Source organism: Populus alba, chromosome 7 (genome assembly GCF_005239225.2).
Source record: "Populus alba chromosome 7, ASM523922v2, whole genome shotgun sequence".
Classification (NCBI taxonomy): Eukaryota; Viridiplantae; Streptophyta; class Magnoliopsida; order Malpighiales; family Salicaceae; genus Populus; species Populus alba.
The window spans coordinates 13,893,681-13,908,866 of NC_133290.1; positions in this window are offsets into that span (position 1 = coordinate 13,893,681).

Here is a 15,186-nt window from a genome sequence, read left to right on the forward strand (position 1 = left end):
AAAAGAACGAGTGCAAAACTAAAACACTTGAAACTTGCCATCTTGCTAATATTTCAAGGCCTTACAAGATTATGAACTGTATATATATATTCCAACAGTGAATTGTATAGGATTCTGTGTGACATAGCAGGGCTAGTCTTGGGGTTTATGTAGATGGAGATGAAGCGGGGAGATCTCTCTTCAATGGTGGTTTAGTTGAGAAAACAGAGACAATCATTTTTAGTTTTTTTTTTTTAGTTAGCTCACCTTCTTATCTACGTACATTGAAAAGAAGAGCATATGTTCATTGTTGTTGACCACCCATGTTTTTCTTTGTTGGATTAAAAAAATTTAAATTCTTCTGTTCAATCTCCCATCTTTTGTTAATTGGTGCTGTCCACATAATGTTAATAATAAGAGTATGGTTGTAGGTGCATTTTAAAGTACTTTTTGTGTTGAAATATATTAAAATGATAGTTTTTTTTTAAAACAAATTACTTTTTAGATTAACATATCAAAACGATCCTAAACAAATAGATAAAATTAATTTTTAACTTAAAAAGATTGAATTTTTTTAGAAACGCGGTTTGCATTATATTTCCAAACATTGTAATAAATAAAAATATTAAGACTTGGATAAATAAGGATAAATATGTTAACGTTAAATTACTATAAAAAAGCGAGGATAATAAAGACAAATGAGATATATCTTATTTTAAAATTATATAAATTTACTCTAAAAATATATCAAAAATAAATTTATTTTATGTCTTCATTTATGATTTTAAGACAAAAAAAAATACATCCTGAAAAAGTAAAATATTTATATACTTAAGAAGAATCCAATCTTAGGTATTAAGTTTCAAATTTGAAAACATTGGGTTTTTCTTAGGAAAAAAATTAAGTTACTATAGGACTTATTACATAGCGACAAGTCAAATTAATATTTCATAAAATTCTACAAAATTTACTAAAGATGAGAAATTTACAAAAAAAAAAAAAACGTTATGTTTTGAATTCTTATCATATGGAGGGGAGAAGTGGGATGATGATGATGAATTTTCAACTGAAATGCCATAAACAACAACGTTATGTTTTATGCTTAAAATATTATGATTATCCATAGGTTGGACCCAAAGTTAGATTCAACTCTCTCTTGCCTTCCTTTTCCAATATTGCTTTAGAGTTTACTTTTATATATAGTTTTATTCTAGTTATTTGCTCGCTATCCATCACGGGTTAAATGTTTTTTTTCAATAAAAAAAATTGAGCATGTAGATTTTTTCGATGTGTTTTTTACTTAAAAAAATCCCTAAATATAAATCAAAAAGTTTATGTATATATTTAATTAAATAAATTGAGAATCATTTATATAAATAAATTGAAAAATAATTCATCAACGATAACTAAAAATAAAACTGAAAAAATTAAAAGACAAATGTAGATCAAGATATTTAATTTTAAAACATCGATCATTTACTTGTTTGTGTTTAATAAATCTTTTTTTATTATTAAAATAAGTTTTTTATTAAATCAAATGATAAAAGAAACTAACACACATATAAAATTAATTGAATGAAATAAAAGGAAAAATATCATGCAAGGTTGCAAATATTAGAAATATTATCCAAAAATAAATATTTTATTTTTAAAAATAAAGTTCATCTATATAAAGTTTTAAAAATAGGTGAATCATAATAACCTCTTTAAAAATTAAATGCATATAAAATAATTTAAAAAATAATCTCTATTTAAAAAAGCTAAATAAGCATAAAAAAAATCACAAAGAAGATGTATTAATTGAAATATAAATTAAAAAATTATTTAAAAAAAGACATAAAAGGCATTAAATTAAAACAAAAAATATCTAAATTAAAAAGGAAAGAAAGTGATTAGATATTGTTAGGCCTGATCATAAGCCAAGTCATGTACTTGGTTCATTAATAAAAAAGGGCCACACGTGGGCCTTTATTTTTTTTAAAGTTGATATTTTATTTGTCCTAAATGTTTTTGAAGGAAAAAAAAAATAGACAATGCATTTTCAACTTGAAAAACAAAATTGGAGTTCTTGGGTTTTGGTTTGGAAACCTAATTTTCAATTCATTTCTAACCCAAAATACTTAGAAAAGACCCTAAACTTCTTGATAAATCCATAAATGACCATAAAACATAAAAAAAAAAAAAACCTACACAAAACCCTGATATCATCTTGAAACAAAAAAAAATATCTTCCAAGCTTAGATATAGTTTTTAGGCACTTGTAAAGTTTAAAAAAACTTACACGGAACCGTTCTCATTAAATGAAACCAGTTGGTACAAAAATTAATAATTTTTGTGGTTGGAATCATTGTCCACGTCAATTTTCTTTCTATAATGTTGGAATCCAGCTAGTCTCTTTATCTCATCTCTTTAACCAAGGATAAATAATAATGAAAATGAAATTTTAGATCAAAATTGAATCTTAGACATTCAAAGGGGCCTAAATTATATCATTTCTAAAGATTAAGGACCAAAATGTATTTTTGCACAAACTTTGGACACATCATCAATTTTGGATGCCTTTTTTATTTTGGTCTTTTGTCTTTCAATGTTGTCTTTACCTAAAAAATCATGAGTAATTGACCTTCAACTTAGGATCAAATCATCGAAAATAAAAATTAGATGATTAAAGTAGAAAAGGAAAGATGCATAGTAAATCCAAACTAATTTGTGAGTATGTGAACAATGCAACGCAATCTTTTTCTTTACAGGTAAAACATCACATGTTTTAGAGTATATTTAACTCGCGCTTTACTATGGGTCAAATATTTTTTTTTCCAACAAAAAAATTTATATATATAGGCTTTTTCGACATGTTTTGTAGCTAAAAAAATTCTAAGTAAAAATAAAAAAAAAGTTTATGCATACATGTAATCAAATAAATCGATTACTGTGTGTGTTAATTTTTTTTTAAATCTATAAACGATAACTAAAAATAAAACTGAAAAAATCAAGAGATAGGTGCAGATCAAGATATTTTAATCTCACAAGATAAGACATTTACCTGATTATGTTTGCTAAATCTATTTATTAAAAAGTAATTTATTCAATTTAACAATAATAAAAATAAACACACATTAAATTTGATTGAATAAAATAAAAGGAAAAAAAATATTATACAAAACTATACATATTAAAAATATTATATAGAGATAAATATTTTTTATTTAAAACATAAAGTTTATCTAAAAGATAAAAAAATCACAAATAAGTAAAAAAAATCTCTTTAAAAATTAAATATATATAAAAAAATAACCAAAAAATATTATAAAATTCACTGGCCCATCGCTGTGTACTACTTCTACTAGTTGAAAATTTTTTATTTAATATGATAGGCCCATATTCTAATTATCCAAGGCTCAACATTCTAATTTATTAGATACTTCTATTAGTTTACGTAACAATAGATACTTCTATATTAGTTCACGTGACAATAGATATTGCTGGCGAGTTGACCAATAAACTCATGATTCAGAATTTTGGAATAAATTTTAATTTGAGTCAGAAAAATATTAACCTATTAAATTGAGTTTAGTTCTGATTTTTATTTTTTGGAATAATATTATCAGTCTTATGGCTACGCCGGATGGATCATAAACAGACATGAACCCGAAGAGTATCTGGTAATATCATCAGGTTCATCCAGTGCAAAAATATTTCTAATTTTCTTGAACCTTATAGTAGAGTCTCATAATCCCTTTGCTTTGGTTGATCATGGAAATAATTAAGAAAAGAAAGAGAAGAATGTAGTAATTAAATGTGAAAGTTCATATATATGATACAAGGAGACAAAGATATAAGAACCAAGCTCAAACGAAAGTAAACAAACAACACAATTCTTCACACTACTCCATAGACAAGTATAAGAACCAAGCACTCAAGAGATATCTTCGACATGACAATTAACTCGATAATCAAACTCAAAATGAAACTAGTTTCCAGCTGGTGGTGGGGAGAGGAATGGAATAGAGGGGATTGTAGTTGGGATAGGGATAGTGGGAATTGTGGTTGGGATAGGGATAGTGGGAATATTTGAGGGCATGCTTGGAAGCGGAGGCAGAGTGGGTTTGGGCAGTGAAGGTTGTGTGGTGGGCAAAGTTGGCAAGGTGGGCTGCGGCAGTGCTGGTATGGAAGGCATTGGTGGCAATGTTGGTTTAGGCAAATTCGCCACGGAAGGTAAAGGGGGCAATTGCAGAAGATGACGAGCTGCCTCGCCGCCCGGAAAAGAGAAAGCAAGGAGGAGAGCTAAGACGAAACAGTTGAAAATTGCCATCTTGGTGCTAAATTTAAGGCCTGCGAATAAGCAAACAAAGAAGAGTATGAGATTGTTCGTGATGAACCAGGGCTCGTAATGGGTTTATATAGATGAAGATATTGTAGGAGAGATCTCCCTGTGATCTGTGACAGATGGTTGGTTTGGTATAGAAAGAAGAACGATCGTTTTGAGTTTTGTTAATGGTAGGTCACCTTCTTATCCATCTTCCATTGAAAACAATGCCATGTCTTTTTCTCTTTCTCGTTGTTATAGTTGTTGTGACTACGAGGATTTTTTTTTTGCTTCCCATTTTGCACTTATGCTGGCTAGTGCAGGATTCAATTTTGTATTGTTGGCCAAGCAAACCATTGAGTATTTGTTGTTAATCTCCTAAGCCCTGAAACTGTTCTTTTCTTTAAAAAAAAAAAAAACAATAGACTCAGTGCTTTAGCCAATCTAATCTTTCTGCTACAGCATAATCACACACAAAATCATTTCTGTCTTCTATGTGGTAAGAGTAACTAACTAAACTGGCTAAGGCCAGAACAACTTGAACATTCCTAAAAAGTCCAAGTTGAGGACAGTAAAAGTAGACAAGGGGATTGTTTGTCTCTAACCTGCGTTGTTTGTTTAATTTTTAATGGGTTTAGGGTCTCTTACCATGAGCAAGAAACATGGTATTTATGAGCACATAATGTATAGCCATGTCTCAGATTCTGCAGAAATAACAGTCTGCAGATTCTGCAGAAATATTATGCAGTAATAGCTATAACTTTCTGCTGCAACTGAAACTATACTTCATGGTTGTTTCCAGAACCGAGTTTGAGTTATAGCCTATAATTTTGTGTGGCATGTTACATGAAATAGTACAAACTTCATATTACAATCCACGTCCCAAAAAAATCAACAGCAATCATACCATATCACCTTGATTTTATGAAGATAATTATCAGTTTACTGTTAATGATCAACTGAAATAATTTTATTAAGACTATCAAATATATCAATGGGTTATTTTTCTACTACCAAATAATTATGATTTTTTTTGTTATTAAGAGATTAGCAGTGTTAGAAGGACCTAGAGAGGAGTAATGTAGCAATAAAATTTGGAGATAAAGTACAATCATTCATTGAAAATCACCAAGCCATTTATTTCTTTACACGAAACCTTGAAACTTCTGAAAGGGATCATTTCCTTGTTTATGAAATATAAATGGATGAACAACTATATTATATATATATATATATATGTTAGAAAAAAATTAGGTGAGAAAGGTAGGAAAGAAAGCATGGTAGAAACATATCATATTCATATCGTTTTACTCTTCTAAGAGGTAAATTACAACACTTTCATGACACATTTATATTAGTTTATAGAGAATTCTAGAAATTGGATAACTACAAGGATAGTTTTAATGTAGAATCCAAAATTAATTCTAACAATATGCAAGCCAGGATGTATCTAATGTGGAGATCACAAAAATCCTTTAGAAATCAATATGGTAATTTCTTATCATTTCCATTAGTATCTCTCATAAACAATACTTAATTAATCCAACCCAAATACATAATTGGATTTGAACCATAAGTAAACGACTATGGTATTGTGGCTAACAATTTCGTTTACAAGTGAATTATTAGCAGATTAGAAGAACCCATTTCCATTTTCATATCCAAAAGTATAGCCACGAGGAGCCACAGACATGCTTGTGTACGTTGTAAGGAGCCATCGTCGGGTTTGTGTTCAGAGGAGCCACGCTCACGTTTGTGTTGAATCCAGATCTCCATGTATCAAAAGGAAATTTATTTGAAACATGCCATCCACAGCCTGCCTCTTGTTGCGTCCTGTGATGAGCACGTGAAATGGAGCTTCTCGGATAATTTAAACCCTTTGTTGGACTTATTTATAAACAATTCTCTAGGAGTTGTGAGAGGTACTATGTTTTTTAACACTAAACTGGCTGCTATTGGACATTGTTTCATCTTGTATAAGTATAAAACTGAAATTGTGCGGCCGAAACCAGGAGTCTGATATAACTGGAAAACAAAATGTTACATTAGTTGGCATGAAACATCCTTTTGGTTAAGTTTGCTGCCTTGATACATTTTCGTTTGATGCAGGCGGAAGCTATGTAGGATAATAACAACATGAATTCACAAGAAAAAAGAGACTTAGAAGATTTAATGAGTGAAGAGAGTTGCGGACGTGAATCTGGAATTCATAATTTTATTGTCAAAATTAAAATATATAGTTGGTGGTTAACTCCTCGCAAGGTTTATAAGAACTTTAAATAAATCAAAAAACCCTAGTTGTGCCAAAAAAACAACTAGAAATCCAAAAAATAAAGTAAATAAACATAAATTCCGGATCAAAACATAAAATTCAAAGCAAGGAAAAATAATAAAAACTACTATATTAAGAGTATCAGTGCTCAAAACATGATTTTAAAATATTTGACGGTCTAGTAACAAAATGATGCTCTAGGAAAAATTGCTTATAAAATCACAAGTAAAAATTTGAGTCTGATCTAATAGTTAAATCTCTTGTTATTGTAGTTTTAAGGAGCTAACTAGTTCTAGTTATTTCAGATTTTTTTTTTTGATCTGAACCTGTTTTATTAATCCATAAAATAGTATTTGCTATACTATTGTCATTGTCTGTCTAGGCCATCTCCATCTGATAATTCATATTATTACCTGAATTCTCACAACCAACCGTGTTTACAAGATATTTTGGGATGAAAATAGAAAAGTCTAAATAATGGAACCTGCTGTGTATTTTTCACTATACTGCAATAAAATTTTGTTTGAAAGACTAATATTTTTTCCTGTACTAAATCGGTTAATTCATAGTAATTAGATCATACGCATTATCGATGCTTCAGAATGATATTAATTCCTATTCAAGAGACTATCCTCATCCAGATCTTTTTGCCATAAAGTTTCAGAGTTTATGAAATGGAAATCCACAGCAAGAAATTAATCTCTGGGGTGCCTGGCTGGTGGAAATTCAAATTCATTTCGACAAACTAAAATCGAAAAAACATAATACAATGATCATATATCTCAAATTAAGTACAAGCATAAATACGAACAGCCATCCAAATACAGTATAAACAAGCATAAACAGAACTGAAACAAATGATAAACACCCCTGTAATGCTCTAAAGACACAAGAAAGGAAGGATTCTGCGACCCGATGGCATGAAACTACTCTTGTATTTGCTATATCCAATCAAAGCCATGCTAATGGTACATGTAATTAAGCTTTCACACCGAGGAACAAAGTGAAGAAAATCAAGGCTTAGTTGTAGCTGGTGGTGGGGAGAAGAACGGAATAGAGGGAATTGCAGTAGGGATTGGAATTGTTGGGATTGAAGGCATGCTTGGAAGTGGAGGCAAGGTGACCTTGGGGACAGCAGGCATTGTTGGAAGTGCCGGCAGGCTAGGAAGTGGAGGCAAAGCGGGCTTAGGCAGGGAAGATTGAGTGGTTGGCAAGGTTGGCTGTGGCGGAGTAGGTATGGAAGGCAATGGTGGCAACGTTGGTTTAGGCAAATTGGGCAATTGCAGAAGATTACGAGCTGCTTTGCCAGCCGAAAATGACAATGCAATTAAGAGAACCAAGATAAAACAATTGAGACTTGCCATGCTATGATTCAAGGCCTCACAAGACTAAGAGCTAGCAAGATATATAGAGTTGTAGGAAATCTTGTGTGCCATTCCAGGACTCCTCTTTGGGTTTATATAGATGGAGATGAAGAGGGGAAATCTATATCTCTGGCATGGTTGGTATAGTTGAGAATACAGGAGACTGGTTTTGAGTTTTGTTCTTGTTAGTTCACCTTCTTATCTATGCCATTGAAAGTACTACATCATATGCTATCGTTGTTGACTTGCTATGTTTTTCTTCTGTTTTTTTTCCCCACTTGGGATTCAAAAACCTTAAATTCTTCCATTGCCCCTCCTTTTCAAGGTGAATAGGTACTGTCATCGGTTGTTGACCAGAAATCAGAGTAAATTTTTGTATGATTTTGTTTCCCACAGCGTCGGTAAATAAAAAAGAGCGTAGATCGATGGAGTTCAGAGAGACTACTTGTAACCCTTGAAAGTGTGAAAAACACAAGACTCCTTGCTAGAGTCAACATTTTAGCAAATGAAGACCTCGTGCAAGAGAATCAAGAACAAAGTTGCATGTCACAAGTCACGAACTAAGCTGGCCAAGGCTAGACTAGAACAACTTGAGTATTCGTAACTGTGGGCCAAGCTCAAGGCCTGGAAGCATAATTTTGAAGTGAATTCCATATTCTATATACAATGCATTTTTCTTTTTTATACAAAAAAAATTAAATTATTATAGTAGTCGCATGTTTTGAATTCTTGCCCTAAGGAGGGGATAAGTCATATGGTGATTTTCGAAATGCCATAAACTACAACCCCGTGTTGCGTACAAGAGTTGTACCCTGCATTATCGTATTAATCAAGAATTAAAAACCAATTGTATTGCCTTTTTCTCCCTTTTTTTGGGGTTATGTCAAATCACGGTTTTATATTATTTTTATTATTATTTTCTTGATGATATTGATATATCAGATTAACTAACTAAATCATGGATTAACTCATTATATCAATCGGATTTGATGTGGACAATGCCTTTCCCTGTTAAAATCAAAACCTAGCCCAACTTAGCACCGAATCATGGATTTCCTGAATTAACTCACTGGGCAGAGGAAGAGCGGGTTTAATTTGTAAGCGTAGAATACACTGACATTTTAGTATTTATAAGATTATTAAAAATTTAAATGATTGTTGACTTTAGACTCGTGGGATTAATTGATGTTGTGTGCATAACCTTACTAAACACCATGTTAATAATAATAATAATAAAATATTAACATTGTACTCAATTAATCTCTTGCTAGACATCAACAGTTTTCCCAGTCTATTGCAGCGGTCTGGTATTTTTCTTTTTTCCTTTTATATGTTTTTGAATAATTGATAGGGGCACATCAGTCATGAAATGAATGATGAACACTGAAAGCGGAAGACTAACCATGGATTTGGTAATGCCACTGGATCATTTTTTAAACGAAAATAATTTGGTTAACATTATCGAAAAGATCAAGAATCTTCTTTTATATATACCACCAAATAAATATGATTAATTAACTGTGGAACAACACCATAAACATGTATGAAAGCAAATTTATTTACTTAAAATCAGCAATGATATTGGTATATGTAATACAAGGAAACAAATAGGTACAGATAAAAAACATAAGAAGGGAAACAAAAGTGCAAAAAAATGAAGACCACCATTAACAAACAACACAATTCCTCAGAATACTCCATCGATGACAACGAACTGAAAATATATGAGCTTCTGACATGAAAGCTTAATAATCGAGCTGAATATGAACGAGAACATGGTCTAGTTTCCAGCTGGTGGTGGGGAGAGGAATGGGATAGAGGGAATTGTAGTTGGGATAGGGATAGTGGGAATATTTGAAGGCATGCTTGGAAGTGGAGGCAACGTCACCTTGGGGAGACTAGGCGTTGTTGGGAGGCTGGGAAGCGGAGGCAGAGTGGGTTTAGGCAGTGAAGGTTGTGTGGTGGGCAAAGTTGGCAAGGTGGGCTGCGGCAGTGCTGGTATAGAAGGCATTGGTGGCAACGTTGGTTTAGGCAAATTCACCACGGAAGGTAAAGGGGGCAATTGCAGAAGATGACGAGCTGCCTCGCCGCCCGGAAAAGAGAAAGCAACGAGGAGAGCTAAGACGAAACAGTTGAAAATTGCCATCTTGGTGCTAAATTTAAGGCCTGCGAATAAGCAAACAAAGAAGAGTATGAGATTGTTCGTGAAGAACCAGGGCTCGTAATGGGTTTATATAGATGGAGATATCGTAGGAGAGATCTCCCTGTGATCTGTGACAGATGGTTGGTTTAGTATAGAAAGAAGAACGATCATTTTGAGTTTTGTTAATGGTAGGTCACCTTCTTATCCATCTTCCATTGAAAACAATGCCATGTCTTTTTTTCTTTCTTGTTGCTGTGATTGAGACTATTATGATTTTTCTCCCTCTCCATTTTTCCTGAAATTAGATGGAGCAGGACTCAAACTATTGAGCTAAGTTGATTAGTTGTATATAGTTATCAGACTGGCCTGAGATCTGACTTTTAATTTTGTAAAATTAATATTTTATCATTTTGAATATTGCTTTCCTTTTTTGTCATGTCAAACTTTTATTTAAAAAAAAAATTGTCATTTTGATGTTACAATATCATCATTTTTTTTCGTTTACATTTCTCTCAATTTGCATTATCTCTTATTAATTTGCTTAGTTTTTTAGGGATATCCGACATGAATTAGATTAAGAACGGGACTGGATTTGACAAGGAAAAATACACAAGCCCCTTTTAGATTTTGATATGGGAAAATTCAGTTCAATTCCTCAAATTTCAGATTTTCTATCATTCTGTTGCTATTATTTTGGAGTTTCAAGTTGCAATATCAAATTTTATTTTATTCACATTTTAGTTATTGAATGTTGATAAAAAAGAGAAAATGTTGTCAAATTTTTTTTTTAATTTTTTTTTATCAAATAACCATATTCATCACCACAATATAAGTTTGCTTTTTCTATAAAAGTTTAATAGAGATGATATTCTTTTATAAAGTTCAATCTTTTAGGTGATTTTTATATTTGTTTAGTCTTTTTATTCATTTGACTTTTACTTTCATTGTGATTTTGGGGTATTTTAAGGTTGAGAATTAGTTTATCAAAATTATCATCGTGTTTTTGAAGTGTTTTTAAATGAAAATAAAGTTAAAATTAGATTTTTAAAACGTAAAAGATTGGACCACAAGTTTAGATAATCGAAAACTGTCTAGCAAATGACAGGTCGCGTAAGGCAATTTGTAGCATGGTTATTAAAAAAATGGAGCAGACGGCTCCTTATAAAAATAAAAAATAAAAAATGTTAGGTAGCTAGGCATGCCCAAGCTTTTTTTGTGGACTTAGCCTATTTAAATATTAATTAATTTCCCTATCTCTGGTGTTTTGGTTAAGCTTCGTTTTATGGTAATGAATTTATGAGAAAAAAAGGGTTTTTTCGAAGTTTTTATTTTCTCAGTTTAATTATATATAGTCAGGTTTTTTGCTTCGGTTTTTTTTTCATCGGTTTTTTTTTTCTTTCCTACTTGGTACCAACATTTTTTGCCCGAGATGATGTTAAAGCTTAAAATTCAGTTGTCACATAGGTCTTAACAGCAAATCTAATTTGTCTATCATCTTCGATGGACCTAGAAATTAACTTTATTAATTCAGACAAGAAAATAGATCAAGAAATTCTCTGCTGCCATATATATATATATATGATGATTCATTATTGTTCAAATCCACGAGCCTTTGGAAAGAAAAATTAAAAGAAAACTAAGAACAAAGTAATCAAATTAATGTCTAAGCCGTTGATCATAACTGTACATATATGATACAATGACAATAAAAATAGGAACCAACAATGCTAAAATACATGAAGTAAACCAGAAACAAACAAATGATTTTCTAAGAGGACGCTCGATAAACCAGCATAACCTCTACAACGAGTCACATATATGGTTTAGTTTCCAGGCGGTGGGGAGAGGAAGGGGATAGGAGCAAAGAAGGTTGAGTTGTTGGCAATGTTGGCAATGTGGGCTGTGGCAGTGTTGGTACAAAGACAATGGTGGTATGAAGGGTTTAAAAGTGTGGTTGTAATGTTTTTAAAAAATACTTTTTATTTTAAAATATATTAAAATAATATTTTTTTTATTTTTTTAAATTTACGTATCAAATCAATCTAAAACATTTAAAAAAAATTAAAATTTTTAAAAAAATACAGGTTGATTCACATTTCCAAACACTCTATTAAACAAATTCAGGATAGAAGGTAGAGGAGGAAATTGGAGGAGATGACGAGCTGATTGGCCGCCTGAAACTAGCAAAGCAATGAAGGGGTTAAGATGAAAAAACAGTTGAATCCTGCCATATTATTAAACTTGAAGGGCTTAGAAGACAATGATCTAGACAATATGCAAGCTAATTAAGAATTTTATGAGATTGTTGTTGTGACAATTAATCAGGGCTAGTGTAATGTGGGGTTGGTGTAGTTCAGAAAACAGGACAGACACTTTGAGCTTTGTTACTGTTAGAGTTAGTTCAACTTCTTATGCATCTTCCATTGATTACAATATCATATGAGGAGCAGTTGCTCCATGGAAATTGCTGTTGACCAATTATATCTGTTTTCTCTCTCCCTCCCTCCCTCCCTCCCTCTCTCTCTCTCTCTCTCTCTGTTTCCCGGGAAATTTGTCAGTGAAGGGTTTGCAAGCTCAAAGCCTAATTTGTCCTTTTTCTTGAGTGAAAAACAAAAAATCAAACATGGTTTCATCCTATTTGAGAAAAAAAATACTATTATCTAAGTTGTACCCGTGTAGATCCCAATCTCCTCTAATAGTTTGATTTAAAAGCTTCGGATCAGCACAAGTAGGTATGCCATTAACACGATTGTAAGAACACATAACACTGCTAACATCACCATCCTTGACACACATTTCAAAAGGTCGAAGGAATGTCTCCACCATGTCTTGTTCTGACACCTTCAGAACACAAAAGGAGAGAAAAAGTTTACTTACAGTATTTTTGTACGAGAAAAAACCTTAAAATAATTGTTGCAAGGTTAAGAATAGTAACTCTAGCATCAAAAGTGTAACGTTCAACTCCTTTCCAATTATCAACATCATAAGCAGCATAGTGCTTGCAACACGAGGATATTTTGAGGGGTCTAGAATTAGGATCCGTGTAATTCTCTGATCCCTCAACATCTTGTAATCCTCTCACATAATTAACAGCATATCTGCCAACAAGGTAAGGATCTTCTCCTGGTGTCTCAAACTCTCAATGGCTCTTCCCCATCGAGGATCCCTCGCTACATTAATATTTGGACTCCAATAAGTTAATCCAGCCCGACCTAGATTATACATAGCTCTTGCTTCTGTTGAAACGGCCTTCAAAGAATAACAAAATGGATTAAAAATATAAAAGGCTGACATAAAAAAACTAACAGAACCAAATGGATTAAGCAACTGGTTAATCAAGCGTTTTCAAGGAGATTGGAACTACAAAAGGAGTCTAACAATGATAATTTCTCTATAAAAAAGTAATACTGTAAACGTAAAAATCACAGGATGATGAGTTTTTTTCCCATTTAATAGGATTGTTTAAAGGAAAAGGTTAGGCTTAGCATATTTAATTACCTGCCCGATAACTTTCCATTGTGACTCGTTGAATGCTGCAGCAGTGGTTATCACCGTAGGGAAACTTGTTGAACCAGGAACCAAATCGTCAAAGAAGGTTCCTGGACCGACATTGACACTCCATGGAGAGCCTCTGACCACCACTGATATTCAGCAAGCCCTAACCTAGGCACCCCATAAGCTTTGTTTCCGAGTTGAAGAACTTTTTCATTCAAAGTCATTTGATTGACTAAATCCATTGCCCTAACTTCATAAGACAATGAAGTGTCACAAAATGCAAAGTTTGAGACATCTAAACCCAAACTAGCATATCTGGCGGGGTCACAAACAAAGGTAAAGTTTGAGCCAGTAGGGGTAGCATCATCATGATCCAAAGTAGAAGATGATAGGATTCTATGATTAACTCTAGCACCAGTAGAAAGAACAAAGCAAGCACAAAGAAAAATAAGCGAACAAAGGATTTTCGCCGTTTTTCTTTTAACTGATCGGTGCATGTGAAAAGGACTTGGTTATTTGTAAAGAAATCTAAGATGACAACAAACTCATCAAAAGATTGATATTTAAGTGATGTGAGTACATTAGAAATCTTAATCTACAGAAGAATAAAATCGTAATCCGGTGGTTTTGATTTGGATTAAGATTTAATAATTGTGTTGTTTAGATTCGATATATTCTTAATTAAATCAGTCATATTTATCCATATGAGATTCTTTTTTTCTTTTTCTTTTTTTATGAAAGATCTTACTAGGATTCTTTCAAGGAGAAAACGAAAGAAGAATGGACATACATAATTAGCCAGCTCCAATATTCAAGTATCATCATCAAGGAAATTTGATTTCTCGACTTGCTGTAATTAAACCATAGCTTAATTACCTTATATTTCTTATAATTTGGCAAAAAAAAATCGTTTCAAATAACTTTACTTAAAAATGAGACCCACTGAGAAGGAGAATTATATTATTCAAAATTTCTCAAAGAAGAAGAAGAAGAAAATATATATAAAAAGGAAAACTAGAATGAACTTTAAAAAAAAAAAAAGGATAGTGCTTTACAAACCAAAAAATATAATTCTTAGAAGAATAATCCTCGACATCAACGAAAAAAAAAAAACACAAAAATCAATTCACACAGGATCATAAATTAGATAGAATTTATCGTTGAAGCTTATATATTAAAATCATGATTCCTGTGCTTTCTTTGTTCTTTTTTGAGTGCATGTTAATTTAGCCCTCCATCTCATGTATTTTGCCTTTTAACCTTGTTTGCTTCTTCTTTTTTTTCTCACTTGGTGTTTTAATATATTCCTTCGGCTTATATTGTAATCAATTTGGATACCATTTTCTTCATAAAAGAAGGAAAAAACTCCAACAACGGGAAATATTGTTTAATTTTCAGAAGAGGAGGAATGGCAATATATATGCAAGGATATGTAACATTAAAATAGTAGAAAAGGGACTGCAGAAAACACAAATTTTAGTACAACAAACTCTCAACAACGTAAAATAATATGCGTGTAATACAATAACAAACACTCAGACGAAAGTCCTATCCACATATTAAAGTTATTTCACGACGCATGTGTCTAATACATAGAAATATGAAATGGTATGGCCATTTAAGGACT